The 20,469-nt window shown below is 43.0% G+C and overlaps 1 long non-coding RNA gene across 2 annotated transcripts; it reads left to right on the top strand.

Annotated features, from left to right (window-relative positions):
- The first annotated feature begins 21 nt into the window (after window positions 1-21).
- LOC134911305 (uncharacterized) lies at window positions 22-16,931 on the top strand. 2 transcript variants are annotated; one of them, XR_010176464.1, is made up of 3 exons: window positions 22-115; window positions 14,522-14,644; window positions 16,757-16,931. It is a non-coding gene; the product is annotated as an uncharacterized LOC134911305 (long non-coding RNA). The 2 variants fall into 2 exon arrangements; XR_010176465.1 differs by having other exon boundaries at window positions 22-111.
- Window positions 16,932-20,469: the final 3,538 nt, after the last annotated feature.

Below are 20,469 nucleotides of genomic sequence, written 5' to 3' on the forward strand. Positions count from 1 at the left end.
AACGTCACACGGAGCGGAGGAGTTACTGTGTGTATGCAGCGCAGGGAGGGCTAGGGAAGCGGAAGCCTTGCTCTGTGCCGCCATCATATGCAAAAATACTACACTATATATGTGGGTAAGGGTGGCGTTTCCTCTAATGCCGTGGCCAGGGGTGTCTACACTTGTGGAAGGAGCCGTGGCTGGTTACTGGTCAGATGCCGTAGCAGGATTTTTATTTCCTGTCTACAGATGCTGAGGGCGTATTTTGATGATGGGCCTGGAGCTGCAGCTCCATCAGCCCCATTGTTAATCCGGTCCTGCCCTTGCACAATGGGGCTGTTGAATTGTTATCATACTAACGGGCAGATGTACTTATCCTAGGATAGTGATAAAGTAAGGAGAGGTAAAGTACCAGCCAAGCAGCTCTTAACTGCCATGTTACAGGCTGTATTTGAAAAATGACAGTAAGGAGCTGATCGGTTGGTAGTTCATCTCTCACAACTTTATCATTGTCCAAGGTTTATTACATATCCCCTTAAACCTGTCTCTGTTTATGAAAGGTACAGAGTATTGTCATACATTACAATTACTCTTTGAGTACAGAAGTTACATCACTACATTTAACCTGCATTTATCTATTTAGTTTTTATGACTCTTGAATAAAAAATAAGTGCTTAGCACCTAAGCAACATAAAAATTAATAAAAACCATAAGTAAGATCAATAGGTCCAGATAGCTACAGCTAACCAAGACACACTGGGATGCTGCTGTTGAAAGTGCTAATACGTTAAGATAGCATTTCTTACAGTTCAGCTGAACACAGAAGTTTGGAAGTAATATGCATACTAGACAGGATAGGACCAAGTCAGCAGTAACTCTGTGATGTCTTTTTAAATAACAATATAATTGCTACAAACACTCTTTGAAGGAGGCTGGAATTGTAGCTGAAAGTAATCTGTTTTATCAATTGCATGCTGTCATAAAAATGAGCAAATCAGCAATACTTTGCCTCGATAAGAAATATAATACACCAGCTGTAAAATTTGTTCTTTGCATTATACTTTTTAATCTTCTGAGATCACACTTTGTAATGATGCAATTTTGCTTAAACTGATGAACTGTATAAACGGAGATTGGATCAAAGAAAATCTGAACATTGTCTTATTCAATAAGCAGGTGCCTATAAAAATTGACACTGGAGCATTTTTTTATTCTGATATAGCCCATACTCTGCTTGTCTATTTTAATGATGTATGGTCTTCCCCTTGTAATGGTTAATCTAATGATGGAAAAACTCCAGGAAGGTTACAGAAGCCATTCTCTTTATTTCTTGCCTACAGGCTGATTCACTAGATGATTGATACCTAGAGCTGTATTTCATCTCCAGTAAGATTTATGTATGTTCCTACTTTTGCAAAGTTTTCACTCAAATGTGAAGTAAGCATTCCTTTGCTCTGCCTCTCTATTTCCTATTTTAATCAACTCATGCTCATAATTTATCTTTTTATCGTGACTACAAATGTGTCTAACACATGAAACATATCCTACATAATATAACTTCTGTACAATTGCTGTGTAATTTAGCACAATATATCAGATTTTATTACACTTGGATCACAGACAGATTATACGATGCTGCAGTGAGGTATTGGCACATGTATAATGCTAGATGCCATGATTGCTATATCTACCAGGAGATGCCACTACTAAAGAGGCTCACCTGTACTAGGGAGCCATAATTTGAAAGATCACGTGCGCTAAAAAACAAAGCTTGGTGTTCTTCATTCACTCTGACACTGCATAACATAGAGGGGATCAGGGGTACGGGAGTTGGCCCTCCTGGGGTATATTGAAGCACAGTCCCACTCCAGAAAGATCCTTCCTTTTGGCCCTTCTGCCAGACACCAGGGGCCGGATGTAATGAAATCCGAGTTGGACAGAGGTGCGGGTTCCCAGCTGAACTTGGACATTTTTTTTAAAGCGGCAATCATTTACAAGGCATGATTTTGTCTTGTACATGGTTGCCGCTTTAAAAAAACGTCTAAGTTCGGCTGGGAACCCACACCTCCAGCCAACTCGGACTTCATAACATCCAGCCCCATGTACCAATATTAACAAGTGCAAGAGAAATTGTCATTCCTCATACAGTTAGTGGACTGTATTAGCAGTGTGGTGACAGACTGTGAGCAGGGTAGGTGGATTGAGAATGTTTCCTCTTATTCCATGGCACCTTTCTTCATATAGTCATTGCACTGTTAATACTGTACTCAAAGTACAGGTGATTGGTGTATTTATCATACCACTTCCAGCTGCAATCAGTGGTATAAGTCATAAAGGAGAGAAGCGGGTGCATTCTTCCATGGCATTAAGGTGAGATTCTCACCATATGTGTGCGGGATCTGGTCTCTAGGTCGACAGTAACTAGGTCGACAGGGGTTCTAGGTCGACAAGGTCTCTAGGTCGACCTGTTCTAGGTCGACAGGTCAAAAGGTCGACATGAGTTTTTCACAATGTTTTTCTTTTTTTTTAACCTTTTCATACTTAACGATCCATGTGGACTACATTGGAAATGGTAACCTGTGCCGTGCGCAGCGAGGCACCTTGCCAAGCCATGCGAGGGGACACGGTGCACTATTTGGGGTTCCCGGTCACTCTACGAAGAAACCGAAACAAAAAAACATAAAAAACTCATGTCGACCTAGACCATGTCGACCTAAAGACCCTGTCGACATAGAGACCCTGTGGACCTAGTTACTATCGACCAATAGTTGTCGACCTAGACACTGTCGACCTAGTTACTATCTACCTTCCATACCACACCCATGTGAGCATGGCTACTTAAGGGTTCCCATCTTACAGTTTGCACGTGAATGTTCTGGTGAGTCTACTGTATTCACTTCCAATGAATAGGGAAGAATTTTTTTTTTTTTATCGTAACAGGATATTTATTAAGTTTAATGTTGGAAGGGAAGTTTATGTTATGTTCATTTATCAACAGAATATAAAGAATTGATTTAGAATTTTGTTGCTCCTTTGTGCAAGTTGGTGCACTAACTATGTGAAAAACTTGCATCTGTATTTGGAGTTGCAGGTATATGAGACTAATCTAGTGCTGTTTATGGAGAGGTGAGTCCAGGGTGGTAACAGGAAACAATGTATACCTGATCCTCTTTGAGATTCATTTTATTTCGAGTTACGCAGATGTTGAAATCCTTTAAGATAACAGATTTAGATTTTGCACCTACACAGTCAGGCCCAACATGGCAGTTGATGATGATGCGTGTTGCATCTTTGCTCTAGATGCATCTATAGGCTAGATTTAAGGTTGCCCATATCTTTAAGCGCATGCAACACACAATACAGTCAAATGAAATGTTTGAAATTTAATGAAACTACAGATGGTGTAGACATCATTGTGCATTTGGTGGTATCACTTAGCACACAGAATGTCACGGTTAATTAACATTCATCTAATTAAAAAATCTGAGATTCGTATTAATTGGTGAGACAATTAATTAGAAGAAGGAACATGGGAAATTTGCCTCTAAACTCTATCATTATTGTACACTGATTTTAATATGTGTAAGTATAACAAGAGCACATACAAAGTTCCTTACGGCAGTGAAAAGTGTCATTTTACCTAAAAATTGATACAAAACTATTTTTTTAGATTTTACAAAATACAAACTGCTACAATAAGGCTCCGTGAAAAAGCAGATGAAGCATAGAAACTGTGAGGTTTTGTGCTAAAGGAATAATGGATGCTGACAGATAGCAGTTCCTTGACGTGACAGCCATAATGTCTCCACTTTGTCTTCATTTTATCCAGTGTTGCTCGACTGCATGGGAGGAAAAAAAATCAATGAATTCTCTGGCTAGAAGAAATATAAGCTTAAATATAAGCTGGTTAATTGGGAAACATTGATTAGTAACATGCACTAGACATTCAAATGTTTCCCTCCCTGAACAAATATACTTTACTAACTATAATATACAATATAAACTATTTTCAGCTACATGGGAGAAGGAAAATTACTTTGTACTGTTCAAGACAAACAAAATAAAAAATAAATATTAATCCTGCAATTTCTTAAATAAATTATGTATAAGTGTGTAAAACTGGCACATACACTTTGCTATGCTACAGATAACTGTTTCTGATAATGTCTTCTATTACAATGAAAACATTTATTGATATTTGTTGATTTAAGAAAAAAATATTTTTCTAGCATATTCACATATCTTGGAAGGGTTTAGTATGAAATACCTACAATCAAAATCCCGATGCTCAAAATAGCAACAAGGTCAAAATACTGACAAGGTCAAAATACTGACATTTAAAATGTCGACAGGTCAAAAAGTCAACACAAGTTTTTCATTTTTTTTTGGTGTGTCCGTTGACATAGTTTGACATGGACACCATATAAGTGTACCCATGGGCGTAGCTACCATAGGTGCAGGGGTTGCGGCTGCTTTGGAGCCTGAGCCGTCTCTGGGGCCCGAGCCTTCCCCTGCACCCAGCTACTGAGCCCCGGCAGCTTTTTATGTTACAAGAAGTGTGTTGCGCTGCTGTACTGCAGCCACACTTGCTTACCCGGCTGGCTCCGCCTCCCCTGGGTACTAACTAATGCTGGGAAGAGGCCTCCACCCAGTGTCTGTGAAGAGACAGTGGATGGAGCCGGGCCGGCCTGGAGAGCAGATGTGGTGGCAGTGTAGCAGCAGCACACTGCAGCCACAATGGTGAGTGCTATATAGGGGGTGTCTCCATGCGGGAAGGAGTATTTATGCTATGTGGCCCCAAATGAGCGGAGGGGGTTGTGTATGCATGGAATTATGCTATGGGGCCCCAAATTAGATAGCTACTCCCCTGAGTGTACCATGTCCCCTCGCATGGTGAGTTCGGGCACGGTGCCTTGCTGTGCTTGGCACACTATTATATTCCCCCTCCAGGTCCACAGGCATGGTAAAGCATGAGAACAGAAGGTATGATATACCTGCACAGCTATGATGTTTGAATGTTGATTGATTATATATGACCAACGTATAATCAAATAATTTGAATAATTCGTAAATAATTATTGGTGTTGGCGGTGCTCCCCGGAGGAAATGATAACTATAATCATACGGGGTTTTTGTACCGGGGAAAGAGACCACGGCAGCAAAGAAGAAAACCTCTTTTGGGGGCACTCATTTAGTAACAAAGATATTGTTTAAAAATATGTAATTTGAATTTGAATCGGTTAAAAGTTTATGTATTTGGGATTTTAACCCAATCTGCTACACCCCTTAGTAGAGTTAGCAGAAAAAAGATAAAAGGTGCATGTTTAGACAAATAATTACAAAAAACATCACGGAATTAATTAGCCACTGGTTATTTGGTAAATACAATTACCTGGTAATTCACGAAGGTACGAGTAATGCTTCCTATGAGATGTTTTACTTTTAAATCCTGGACAGCTGTAACTATCTTGTATCCTTGGCTGAACATTTGTTTATGACAGAGAGGGTATTTCCATCCAATCTGAATATGAAATTGTTACACTTCAGAAGGTAAAATAGAAAGTATTTTACTCCGTACCTTACAAGTGGATGTGCCTGACAGGTGAATATGGACATTTATAGCATGATGGGATTGCAGATGAAAGTAGTTTTTCCCACCATGTTGGGCATATTAGTTTAACCAGGGAAACAATCATATGTATAAGGAAATCTATGCGTTTGAAAAACACTTGTTTCAATGAGAATAGAGTCAGTGCCGGTTTTCCGCCGAAATCTGCTACCTTCCCATGTGTGGGTAATTCCACAGTGAATGGGAGGTGAGAGAGTCGAGCGGCCGTCGCTGATGTGAAGAAAGAAAAGGTGGTGTTTACTACTGTTGTGGGCTGCGGGTCGGGTAATCCATGGTAACCTTTAGGTAATTGCAGGGAAACGGGACCCGCTGCTCCTCAATGAGAGCACACCAGAATACCTGTTCGTAGATAAAGTGTTTGGCTGAACGCGGGCCGTGCAGCAGCGTTGCGACTGGTCAGCGCATGTTTCTCCTGGTGCCCGGGAACGGAGCCGCGTTTTCTGCACGGGGATTCCGTGTGACGTCACAGTGACGTCTGTCGATTGAACGTACGTTTCACCCTAGGGGCAGGGCTTGTTCACTGGTGTCTTTTCACTGGCACCTTTTGTCTTTTTTTCTGCTAACTCTACTAAGGGGTGTAGCAGATTGGGTTAAAATCCCAAATACATAAACTTTTAACCGATTCAAATTAAAATTACATATTTTAAACAATATCTTTGTTACTAAATGAGTGCCCCCAGAAGAGGTTTTCTTCTTTGCTGCCGTGGTCTCTTTCCCCGGTACAAAAACCCCGTATGATGGTAAAGCATGAACAAGTCTGTTTCAATGAAAAACTCATGTCGACTTTTTGACCTGTCGACATTTTAAAGGTCGGTATTTTGAAATTGTTGGTATTTCGACTGTCTGACATTGGTTGTCAGTATTTTGACCATCGGGATTTTGATTGTAGGTAAATTTACCGCATCCCATCTTGGAATTTTTCCTATTTATTTCAAGGGTATTGTTACTGTTGTACTGTTAATCTCATTGCAATTAGTGCATCATTAAAATGTATGGGACAACACTGTGTATGTTGGTTACCATTTCCCGTCAGATTGGCAATTTACAGAATAGTCACTTTTAGATGCCATTCTGGAGTTGTCAAGAGAATAGCAAATGATCCAGTATCTTTTGTATTTCCATGTCTCCAGAGGGGATGTGGTTAAGATAGCTGTCGGGATCCAAGCAGTCAGAATACCAATGCCAGAATCCCGACACCTGTCAGAGTACTAATGCCGGAAACCCAACAGGGTCAGGAGATCGACGCCAGAATTTCATCAGCTGGAATTCCAAAAACCAAATCCTGACTGTAAATATAGTGGTGGGGTATTTAGGTTTAGACGCCATCCTGGGGGAGGTTAGGTTTAGGCACTAAGTGGGGAGGGTTAGGGTTAGGCTGCGGGGAGAGGGGGTTTAGGTTTAGCACTAAGGGGGTCATTCCGAGTTGATCCCTCACTAGCTATTTTTTGTAGCGCTGCGAACAGATAGTTGCCGCCTATGGGGGAGTGTATGTTTGCTTTGCAAGTTTGTGATCGCATGTGCAGCCAAGCGGTACAAAAAAGTTTTGTGCGGTTTCTGAGTTGCTCAGAACTTACTCAGCCGCTGTGATCACTTCAGCCTGTTCTTGCCTGGAATTGACGTCAGACACCCACCCTGCAAACGCTTCAACACGCCTGCGTTTGTCCAACCACTCCCAGAAAACAGTCAGTTGACACCCACAAACGCCCTCTTCCTGTCAATCTCCTTGCGATCGGCTGTGCGAATGGATTCTTTGTAAAATCCATCTCTCAGCAACGATCCGCTTTGTACCCATACGAATTGGCTGCGCATTTCAGTGCATACGCATGCGCAGTTCTGACCTGATCGCAGCGCAGCGAAAAATCCTAGCGTGCGATCAGGTCAGAATGACCCCCGAAGTGGAGTGGGTTAGGGTTAGGCTGTGAGGAGGGTGGGGTTAGGTTTAGGCACCACTGGAGGGATGTTAGTGTTAAGCACTAAGGGGGGAGGTTAGCATTAGGCTGCGGTAAGGAAGGGTTAGGGTGTAGAGGAGAGGGGATACCATTCTTAACTTACCTCTGTTGGAATTTTAAACATCGGAATGCCGGTGTTGGTATTATGACTGCATGGCATTCCTTCCACCGGTCACACATACCGAACCCCCGCAGAGTTTCCCATCAGAGATGTGTTATTGCCAAAAACTATTGATTTAAAGGTCTGTTCACCTGTGATTCATTCTAATTCTATAATTAGAAAATTGACCAGTAAACCACCAAAAAATAGTGATTTTTTTTTAACAACTCATTTTGCAAATCTGATACTATAGATCACCCCTACATTATGAAGCTATTTTGCGCAATATATAAAAGGCATTTATTTGCAGAAATATATAACTGAGCAAACAAAGGAAATGCAATGGAGTTTGATTCATCCACTCTGTTCAGCTTTTGATTGCTATGAGAAGATTCTTCTCTAAAACTATATAATTTGAACAAATTGTAGGGTAAAGTACATTCATAGTTTATCCTGTAAGCAAAATTGTTTCTGTAGCTATTTTTTCTTCTTAAATGTCTGTTCATAGATTTTTTTCCTAGCCAGCGCTTGTCTAAATATTTATTTAATGTTAAATAGATTATTGTGTTATATTAGTAGGTGTTAAATATTGTGTTAAATACAATTGCACCAAATACAGTAAGTAAAGAAATATGTGCATAAGCACAAAAACATATTTTGATTAAACTGAAAATATAAAGAATAACGTCAAAAAGAATGTTTTTTGGACACCAACTGAAAATTTATTTTTTTCAGAGCAAGATTGCAGATTGTGTAACCATGGCAACCATGTATTGTTTCCACTCGCCTAATACTGCGTTATTGTAACAATGACAATATTGTACAATAAACAAAAATACTTTCAGCAGAATAACAATACTTGGAGAAAGCCTGGGTCACTATTTAGATTTGAACTGTAACCTTCACTACAGCAAAGCACTGACACTTTGTGGAAATGTATGAATCCGTTCAATAATATTCATAAATTGCTAGGCAACACACTTGGAAAATGTTAATTTACCTTAATTTGAAATTTATAATAATTTAATTTAATTTGCATGTTTTTACCGGTTATCTTTTTAGACTTCCAGTAAGTTTCAATAATTGCTAAAAACAAGGGCCCTCATTCCGAGTTGTTCGCTCGCAAGGCGAATGTAGCAGAGTTACACACGCTAAGCCGCCGCCTACTGGGAGTGAATCTTAGCTTCTTAAAATTGCGACCGACGTACGCGCAATATTGCGATTACAAACGAGTTAGCAGTTTCAGAGTAGCTTCAGACTTACTCTGCCTGTGCGATCATTTCAGTGCTTGTCGTTCCTGGTTGACGTCACAAACACACCCAGCGTTCGCCCAGGCACTCCCACCGTTTCTCCGGCCACTCCTGCGTTTTTTCCGGAAACGGTAGCGTTTTCAGCCACACGCCCCTGAAACGCCGTGTTTCCGCCCAGTAACACCCATTTCCTGTCAATCACATTACGATCGCCGGAGCGAAGAAAAAGCCGTGAGTAAAAATACTTTCATCATAGTAAAGTTACTTGGCGCAGTCGCAGTGCGAACATTGCGCATGCGTACTAAGCGGATTTTCACTGCGATGCGATGAAAAATACCGAGCGAACAACTCGGAATGAGGGCCAAGGTTTTTTTTTTGACAATGGCCCTCATTTCGAGTTGTTAGCTCGGTAATTTTCTTCGCATCGCAGCGATTTTCCACTAATTGCGCATGCGCAATGTTCGCACTGCGACTGCGCCAAGTAAATTTGCTAAGAAGTTTGGTATTTTACTCACGGCATTACAAGGTTTTTTCTTCGTTCTGGTGATCGTTGTGTGATTGACAGGAAGTGGGTGTTTCTGGGCGGAAACTGGCCGTTTTATGGGAGTCTGTGAAAAAACGCTGCCGTTTCTGGGAAAAACGCGGGAGTGGCTGGAGAAACGGGGGAGTGTCTGGGCGAACGCTGAGTGTGTTTGTGACGTCAAACCAGGAACGAAACTGACTGAACTGATCACAGTGGCAGAGTAAGTGTCGAGCTACTCAGAAACTGCTTAGAAATTTCTATTCGCAATTTTGAGAATCTTTCGTTCACAATTTTGCTAAGCTAAGATTCACTCCCAGTAGGCGGCGGCTTAGCGTGTGCAATGCTGCTAAAAGCAGCTTGCGAGCGAACAACTCGGAATGAGGGCCAATATACAGTACAAGACCTTCAAAAATATTAGGACACCCCCATTTTTCAGATATTCTTGAAATTTCACAGTTTAATGTCACATTGTACTATGAAAATAAAACAGTGGTTTTCAAACTCGGTAATCAGAAGTAGTGATGAGCAGGTTCGGTTTCTCGGAAACCGAACCCCCCCGAACTTCACGACTTTTACACGGGTCCGAGCCATACTCGGATTCTCCCGTATGGCTCGGGTAACCCGAGCGCGCCCGATCGTCATCATCCCGCTGTCGGATTCTCGCAAGATTCGGATTCTATATAAGCAGCCGCGCGTCGCCGCCATTTTCACTCGTGCATTGGAAATGTTAGGGAGAGGACGTGGCTGGCGTCCTCTCCGTTATTGTTGAACTTGATTGTGCACTATTGCTTAATTGTGGGGAGGGCTGGGGAGCAGCTGTATAATATAGGAGGAGTGCAGTGCAGAGTTTTGCAGATCAGTGACCACCAGTTATCCGTTCTCTGCCTGAAAAAAACGCTCCATATCTGTGCTCAGTGTGCTGCATATATCTGTGCTCACACTGCTTAATTGTGGGGACTGGGGAGCAGCTGTATTATATAGCAGGAGTACAGTGCAGAGTTTTGCTGACAGTGACCACCAGTATACGATGTCTGCCTGAAAAACACTCCATATCTGTGCTCAGTGTGCTGCTTTATTGTGGGGACTGGGGACCACCAGTATAATATTATATAGGAGGAGTACAGTGCAGAGTTTTGCTGACCAGTGACCACCAGTATATAATATATAGCATTACGGTACAGTAGGCCACTGCTGTACCTACCTCTGTGTCGTCATTAAGTATACTATCCATCTACATTCTATACCTGTGGTGCATTTCAGTTTTGCAGTTTGTTGACACAGTGACCACCAGTATACTATATATAGCAGTACAGTATGGAAGGCCACTGCTGTACCTACCTCTGTGTCGTCATTAAGTATACTATCCATCTACATTCTATACCTGTGGTGCATTTTAGTTTTGCAGTTTGCTGACACAGTGACCACCAGTATACTATATATAGCAGTACGGAAGGCCACTGCTGTACCTACCTCTGTGTCGTCATTAAGTATACTATCCATCTACATTCTATACCTGTGGTGCATTTTAGTTTTGCAGTTTGCTGACACAGTGACCACCAGTATACTATATATAGCAGTACGGTACGGAAGGCCACTGCTGTACCTACCTCTGTGTCGTCATTAAGTATACTATCCATCTACATTCTATACCTGTGGTGCATTTTAGTTTTGCAGTTTGCTGACACAGTGACCACCAGTATACTATATATAGCAGTACGGTACGGAAGGCCACTGCTGTACCTACCTCTGTGTCGTCATTAAGTATACTATCCATCTATATTCTATACCTGTGGTGCATTTTAGTTTTGCAGTTTGCTGACACAGTGACCAAAAGTATACTATATATAGCAGTACGGTACGGAAGGCCACTGCTGTACCTACCTCTGTGTCGTCATTAAGTATACTATCCATCTACATTCTATACCTGTGGTGCATTTTAGTTTTGCAGTTTGCTGACACAGTGACCACCAGTATACTATATATAGCAATACGGAAGGCCACTGCTGTACCTACCTCTGTGTCGTCATTAAGTATACTATCCGTCTACATTCTATACCTGTGGTGCATTTTAGTTTTGCAGTTTGCTGACACAGTGACCACTAGTATACTATATATAGCAGTACGGTACGGAAGGCCACTGCTGTACCTACCTCTGTGTCGTCATTAAGTATACTATCCATCTACATTCTATACCTGTGGTGCATTTTAGTTTTGCAGTTTGCTGACACAGTGACCACCAGTATACTATATATAGCAGTACGGAAGGCCACTGCTTTACCTACCTCTGTGTCGTCATTAAGTATACTATCCATCTACATTCTATACCTGAGGTGCATTTTAGTTTTGTAGTTTGCTGACACAGTGACCACCAGTATACTATATATAGCAGTACGGTACGGAAGTCCACTGCTGTACCTACCTCTGTGTCGTCATTAAGTATACTATCCATCTACATTCTATACCTGTGGTGTGCCTCTTTTTTTCTTTGCATCATGTGCTGTTTGGGGACAATTTTTTTGAAGTGCATCCTGTCTGACACTGCAGTGCCACTCCTAGATGGGCTAGGTGTTTGTGTCGGCCACTTGTGTCGCTTAGCTTAGTCACACAGCGACCTTGGTGCGCCTCTTTTTTTCTTTGCATCATGTGCTGTTTGGGGACTATTTTTTTGAAGTGCCATCCTGCCTGACACTGCAGTGCCACTCCTAGATGGGCCAGGTGTTTGTGTCGGCCACTTGTGTCGCTTAGCTTAGTCACACAGCGACCTTGGTGCGCCTCTTTTTTTCTTTGCATCATGTGCTGCTTGGGGACTATTTTTTTGAAGTGCCATCCTGCCTGACACTGCAGTGCCACTCCTAGATGGGCCAGGTGTTTGTGTCGGCCACTTGTGTCGCTTAGCTTAGTCACACAGCGACCTTGGTGCGCCTCTTTTTTTCTTTGCATCATGTGCTGTTTGGGTACTATTTTTTTGAAATGCCATCCTGCCTGACACTGCAGTGCCACTCCTAGATGGGCCAGGTGTTTGTGTCGGCCACTTGTGTCGCTTAGCTTAGTCACACAGCGACCTTGGTGCGCCTCTTTTTTTCTTTGCATCATGTGCTGTTTGGGGACTATTTTTTTGAAGTGCCATCCTGCCTGACACTGCAGTGCCACTCCTAGATGGGCCAGGTGTTTGTGTCGGCCACTTGTGTCGCTTAGCTTAGTCACACAGCGACCTTGGTGCGCCTCTTTTTTTCTTTGCATCATGTGCTGTTTGGGGACTATTTTTTTGAAATGCCATCCTGCCTGACACTGCAGTGCCACTCCTAGATGGGCCAGGTGTTTGTGTCGGCCACTTGTGTCGCTTAGCTTAGTCACACAGCGACCTTGGTGCGCCTCTTTTTTTCTTTGCATCATGTGCTGTTTGGGGACTATTTTTTTGAAGTGCCATCCTGCCTGACACTGCAGTGCCACTCCTAGATGGGCCAGGTGTTTGTGTCGGCCACTTGTGTCGCTTAGCTTAGTCACACAGCGACCTTGGTGCGCCTCTTTTTTTCTTTGCATCATGTGCTGTTTGGGGACTATTTTTTTGAAGTGCCATCCTGCCTGACACTGCAGTGCCACTCCTAGATGGGCCAGGTGTTTGTGTCGGCCACTTGTGTCGCTTAGCTTAGCCAACCAGCGACCTCGGTGCAAATTTTAGGACTAAAAATAATATTGTGAGGTGTTCAGAATAGACTGGAAATGAGTGGAAATTATGGTTATTGAGGTTAATAAAACTATGGGATCAAAATGACTCCCACATTCTATGATTTAAGCTGTTTTTTAGGGTTTTTTGTAAAAAACACCCTAATCCAAAACAAACCCGAATCCGACAAAAAATTTTCGGTGAGGTTTTGCCAAAACGCGTCCGAATCCAAAACACGGCCGCGGAACCGAATCCAAAACCAAAACACAAAACCCGAAAAATGTCCGGTGCACATCACTAATCAGAAGTAGTGTCCTTATACGTAATGCCTGTCAGTAGTAGCGTCCTTATCCGTAATGCCCGCCAGTAGTAGAATCCTTATCCGTAATGCCTGTCAGTAGTAACGTCCTTAGCCGTAATGCCCGCCAGTAGTAGAGTCCTTATCCGTAATGCCCCCCAGTAGTAGCATCCTTATAAGTAATGCCCCCCAGTAGTAGCGTCCTTATAAGTAATGCCCCCAAGTAATAGCATCTATAATACATGGACCCATCCACACCTCACACCCCCCCAGCCCCACCATACACACACACACACACACACACACACACACACCCCGACACACCCACGCACCATACACTCCCCACACACACACATAAACACATCCACCATACACTCCCCACACACACACATATACACCCCCACCATATACACACATATTTCTCTCTCACCCTCCACCAAGTCTGGCAGGCCACCACTGTTGACGCTCCCCTTGTACAGCAGCCTGGTCCCATGTAGCTCCGCCCCCTCAATGCTATGTCGCTCCGCCCCGTGTTCCAGGTAGCTCCTCCCCCTTTCCAGGACCCGCAGCTCGCACTGCACACAGCCCCAGCCGCTTCTCAGGGAGGAGACGGAGGCTACAAGCTGCCGGCGCCACTGCCTGTCATGCAGTGACAGGCACCGCAGCTGGCAGCAGCAGCAGGGGACATGCGGCAGGTGCAGCAGAGGGGATGCAGGGCAGGTAAAGCGCCTCTCCTGCCTGGTGCCTACCTGCTTTGCATCCCTTCGCTGAGCAGGTAGTGCCGAGCCTGAGAACAGGTGTACTCATTACTCACTGACACATTTTAAAAGTTCCATAAGTGGAGTTAATTTTTTAGCTTGCGATTCTGTGAATAGACCTGGAAAACATGAACGGTTTGGGGTGCTGGGGACAGAGTTTAAGAAACTAAGAATTAAAGCATAGAAGTAACAAATAATTGGAGCTAAAAATAAATCATAGAATCATTTTGTTTAAGAAAATGTAATCTTTTTACTCATCAAAGTTCAGTAGCTACTGTACCTTTTGCAGATACAACTGCAAAGCATACTTGTAGCATTCTTTCTTCAATGTATGTTTTTGTAGATTGCTTAACTTTCTCCCTTCTGTCCAGGTTATTTCAAACCGGCTTGATGGGGTTAAAGTCTTGAAAATGTGCTGGCCATTGTAAGATTTGAAACCTCTGATCTGATAATCTGATAATATCCTCTAAGAATGTTTTGAAGCAGACTATACTGTAAGTATGTTTACGATAATTATCTTGCTATAGAATTAACTCTTGACCAACTACAGTAAGTATAAACAGGAGGTTATTGAATAGCTGCTGCAAAATGCCCTGGTGGTGGCACTTTTGGCTCAGGGTACCACTTGATTATCATCTCGGAATCCAGCAAAAGAGCCCCAGACAACTACTGTATCTCTGAGGAAGCATCCATTAGCCTTCTGCATGGCATACAAAACCTTGATTGATAGCTTTCTCCATGGCATACAAAACCCTGATTGATAGCCTTTTTCATGGTATACAAAACCCTGATTGATAGCTTTCTCCATTGCATACAAAACCCTGATTTATATTGCAATGCCTCTTTTTCTTATTTTGCCATTTTAACATAGGCAATCTTACAGTAAGAGTCTATTCATGAAACAGTAGAAAGTGTGGAGAAGTGAACCAATGGAGAAGTTGCTCATAACAACCAATCAGCATTGAAGTAACATTTAGAATTTATCTGCATACTATGAAATTATACAGAGCAGCTGTTTGGATGCCATGGGCAACTTCTCCACTGGCTACTGGCTCACTTCACTCTTCTCACTGCTTCATGAATGGGGGGGGGGGGGGGGGGGGGAGGGTATGTAATAGGGTGTGAGAATCAGAAAGTGAGAGATTTTGGGAGAATTCTCTTTTGGGTTTTTTTGTGGCAATCATATACATGGCAAAACTAGGTTGATTTTCCCATGTGAATAATTGTCACTTAAAAAAAAAAGAAAACTCTCTCAAAGTATCTCGCTTTCTGATTCTCACACCCCATTACATTCCCCCCCAAGTCTTTTCTTTGGTTGAAATGGCGATTTGCTTTATATGACCATTGTTAAGTTGTGCTTAAAGCTGTTGTTCTGTGAGCCTACTATCATGCAATCTGTTGACTCTTAGAAACTTGTCTTCTGATTCTGTTGTGTCTTTAGTCTGACAAATGTCTTCCTGTCAGAGTTTCCTCGAGTGTCCACGTGCCTTTTGATGGTGTAGGAAACAATACTCACGGGGCCTAATTCAGATCTGCTTTGCCAGTGTGCGAACGCGTGTACAAAAACAGCTTGTGCAGTTTCTGAGTAGCTCTGACCTTACTCAGCCGCTGTGATCACTTCAGCCTATTCGAGCCCGGAATTGACGTCAGACACCCGCCCTGCAAACGCCTCGACACGCCTGCGTTTTTCCAACCACTCCCAGAAAACAGTCAGTTGACACCCACAAATGCCCTCTTCCTGTCAATCTCCTTGCAATTGGCTGTGCAAATGGATTCTTCGCTAGAACCAGTGCACAGCAATGATTCGCTTTGTACCCGTACGACGCGCCTAAGCATTGCGGTGCATACACATACGCAGTAGTTACCTGATCGCTGTGCAGCAAAAAAACGCTAGCAAGTGAACAGATCTGAATTAGGCCCACTGTCCACTTGGGGGGAATGTAGAATGTTGTGAGCTTGTAAAAATTACAGTTTTTAGGCAATTTTCAGACAAGATTGTATTTGCCATATGTAATAGAATGCAAGTACAGCCTGATTTGCCAGAATCTTGAAATCAACATCTTCTGCATGACACAGCCTGCCCCCACCCCAGATGTTGATAATGCTAAGCATACAAGTCTACAGATGTAATAATGTGTGAGTTGTAAAATAGCTCAGATCGCACCAGAATAACTTGCTGAATAATGGATGATCCAAGGAGCTGTGAGATAGCTGCTAATGTAGCTACAGTATCTCATAGTGCTGATTATCATTAAATAGTTAAAAATAAATAATTCAATGAAAAAAAAAGCATTGGTTCTCCAGCTAAGTTTAACCAGCTCCAGTGCTTGTGTTTAAACTGGTATAGGAAATATTGGTGTGGGAGAGAGTGTGTGGCTAGTGGAACCATAAAGGGTACACAAGCAGTGTGGCCCCACTACCATGATTCTACCAGCCTTGGCACAGCTGACCCCAGGGCTAGTTACACAGGGGTGTGGGCACACAAACAACACATGTGGACCCCATTTACTGGGCCCAATCAGCCCTAGGGCTTTTATCTGTATCCCAAGTGCCGGTAGGTGGAGAGATAATAGTTAATGTAATAAATAAAATATTTTTTTTTATAGGTGACTCACCACAGCAAACCTTGCCAGTGCATGATGCCAATTGGAGAACCATAAGTGCCAGCATGCCCAGGAATCCAGGGTTCAATGGCTTCTACAAGAAAGATAATACACAAATCATCCCAAAAATATTTTTAATAAACACTCCCCCACACACCCTTGTGTAATCATTTTTTTACTCCCTTAATCCACAGGGAAAAATCCTCTTCATTCAATGTAGGCATTCCATGGGGTCTTGGGAAAAAATAAAAAACTTTAAGATGACATAGCTTGTGACTTTCTGGACTTGAATGGTTAGATCATGGCAGTTCTTTAAGACAGCAGCGTGTAGGAAATATGCTGAAATTTCAGCAGCTAGATTGCAACCACTGGCATATCTTTAATACAGTAGGTGCAAGGTGTGCGGTGCACGTGGGCCCCTGGGTCCAGGGAAGCCAACACACCGCACACCCTGCACCCATTTAATTTTACTCACCATTCCATTGGCCCGGTTCTTGCTGCAGAATGGCAAATATCACTTAGAAAATGGCTGCCGTGGCTACTTTCCAGTGATTCGCGCATGCGCAATAGAGATGTCTCCAGGATTGCAGCACGAGCAGTGGTGCAAGTAGAAAAAAATTCTTAGTGGTACTGTGTGCGTGTGCCAAAAGATGGGTGTGGCCACATGCCACATAGGGGCGTTATACACATATGGGGGGCCAGATACACATATGACCCCAATAGCACAATACCAGATACACATATGCCCCCAATTGTGGAGTGCCAGATACACATATACTTCCAATAGTGCAGTGCCAGATACACATATACCCCCATGGTGCCAGATATGCCCCCACAGTGCCAGATATAAATATGCCCCCCAGTGCCAGATATGCCACCACAGTGCCAGATAAAAACATTCCCCCATAGTGACAGAAAAACATATACCACCACAGTATCAGATACACATATGCCCCCAGTGCCAGATATGCCCCCACAGTGCCACATACACATATGCCCCCCCATTGCCAGGTACACATATGCCCCCCCAGTGCCAGGTAAACATGCTCTCTCATTCAACGCAGCGTGCGCCTCTCCTGTGTCCCTCCTGTGTTTCCAGCGGCGTGTCTCTGTAATGAGGCTCCAGTTCACGAGCCAATCAGAGCTTGTGGACCAGCAGCCACCCAGGAGCCACAGCTACACATCCGCGAGCTCTGATTGGATCACGAACTGACGCCTCATTTCAGAGACACTCCAGAGACACAGAAGGGACACACGAGAGGCATGCATTGCACAGCGACTGCAAGCATGGAGGTCAGGACTGCGGTACTGCGTACTGGCTGCCAATTTCTTACCGGTATGCAGTACTGCCCCCTACTGCTGCACTGAGCATGGGTGCCATGTTCTCGCAGAGCTGCGCATGCACAGTAGACTTTGGTACAATGCCAGAGTCTACTGCACCACCGGAGAGCAGGGAGCTGTAAATGTTGATTTACTTACAGGACTAAAAGCAACACTTTAAAAATACATTCAATACACTTTAAAATGGAGCCATTGCGGCCGCTGTAATCAATCCTTAGCCTACGTACTTTTTACACCGTTAGCGTACAAAGCCCCGTACCATGTACGCACTTTGCATACAAACACCGCGATGGTCGTACAAAGTACACACGGTGCGTACACACACAAAGACACACCGTGAGCACTTTGCAGCTACAAGTGTGACTAGATTACACTTATATAACACTAGCAGGGAAAGAGAGACACAACACCAATTTGTATTTCAAAGACTATGTTGGGATCTGACCCACCAACGGTTCTTTACTAGCATGGGGTTACAATAATAACAATACAATACAATAAAAAAATGGCTACAGTCAATGGTACATACGTTTGGTTTCACCTGCGCTTCCCGGTCCGGTCCTTAGTCATCAAGGTAGATGACCTTCAGAGATTGAGAGAGTGACCTGGCCTGCAGCTGGTTTTTATACATTTGTCCAAAACCTAACACAATGGAGACTGTAATCTCTTTGTCCATTGGACACAGGGATGGTCATTTACAGTACAGGAGAGGTCATAGGTCAGTTTGAATAGGTGGGCGATGTCTGTTCCAGGTGCACTTGCAGATATTCTCCTCTGGGTTCCCGCCGCATATCAAGAGCACAGTACATACAGTTAATTTTTGTATTCTGCTCCTGCACATAACTATTCGCAGGAGCGTGCGATCTTCTGCAAACCAACACCGGAATATTGCTCTTAAAATACCCTACAGCTGGATACCAAACACTACCTTATAACCTAGTTCTGTCCCCTCCTATCCTGTAAAGATGATTCCCTTTGTTCTTATACCATTTAAACAAGTGTAACTCGCTGGTGTGGTGCAAGGAGACTGTGTACATTGTGCACTATTTGGATTAAATATGTAATGTGTTTTTATGGCTTTTCCATGCGATTACAAACACTACCGTAATTACTCATATCACGCGCTAATACGCAGGACCGCTGGAGCGACCGTACGCAAATTGCGAACATGCGCACAGCAGATCAAGTACGCGCACGGAGGCCATCTGTGTGTAGTTTGTACATGACGTGTGTACTGCAATATTTTTCGACTTTGATAAAGCCCATTTAGAGACTGCACACAGGCCCTCTTGTCTCCTAAAGCACCTCTGCTCGCAACCTATTACATTTGGTGAATTTTAAAGTGAAAGTCACTGAAAACTACCAGTGACTTTATTGTTGCTGGAAATCTGCATTTACTAAATGTATCTACTTGACTATCTTTGAAATTTCCCTAAAGGAAAGAAGTACACTTTTAAGGTTTATAATGGTCTGTCGGTCTTCCTTTGTTAATTGCTCTTTTTTGTCATTATGATAGCAATATCCAGGTACTACTTCTTGAAAGACAATATTGACCAAATATTGCTTCAGAGGGTCTATTATAGTAATGCTTTTATATAGATAAGGGGTTTGTAATCAACAGATGTTGAGACAGTTGCAGAACTGTTTGCATCAATTTACAAGTTTTTGTAAGCCGCCCTTAACCTTTTTTTTTTTAAGATCTAGGAGTTTGAAACTTACCCTAATCATTGAAGTGGGTATGCTTAAATTCAAGTATAAACTGGAAAATGGGGTGTTCTAAAACTGATGACTGGTGATATATAGTAGGCCCAAATGTAATAGACTCTGAGTTGCTGGTCCCATCATGATGCCAGAGATAGAGCTGCTAGATTACCAACAGTACTTTCAAATTAAAAACTAATTACTGCTCTAAATCTAGCAGCTATGCTAGCAGATACGATATATAGGAGCAGTAGAAAGTATACTCAAACAGAATCGATCAGCAGGATGTAATGGATTCCGAGATCGCTAGAGGTGCAGGATAACAGACGATCTCGAAGATACAGGGTGGGCGGGGGCATGGCTTCATGATCACATCATCATAGCCACACCCACTGTTATGCAATATCTAATTGACAAGTCTAATGGGCTATTGTGCATATTTATTCATATTAATTTTACTAAAATAATGTAAAAATGGGTTTTCACATCATTTTCACATTATTTTAGTATCACATGAATGTACTAATTGTGATTGGAGGGGTGGTCTTCAGTATGCTGCCGGCCGGGATCCCGGCGACCAGCATACCGACGCCGGGATCCCGACTGCTGGCATGCCGACACATATTCTCCCTCTTGGGGGTCCACGACCCCCCTGGAGGGAAAATAAATAGCGT

Source organism: Pseudophryne corroboree, chromosome 4 (genome assembly GCF_028390025.1).
Source record: "Pseudophryne corroboree isolate aPseCor3 chromosome 4, aPseCor3.hap2, whole genome shotgun sequence".
Taxonomy (NCBI): domain Eukaryota; kingdom Metazoa; phylum Chordata; class Amphibia; order Anura; family Myobatrachidae; genus Pseudophryne; species Pseudophryne corroboree.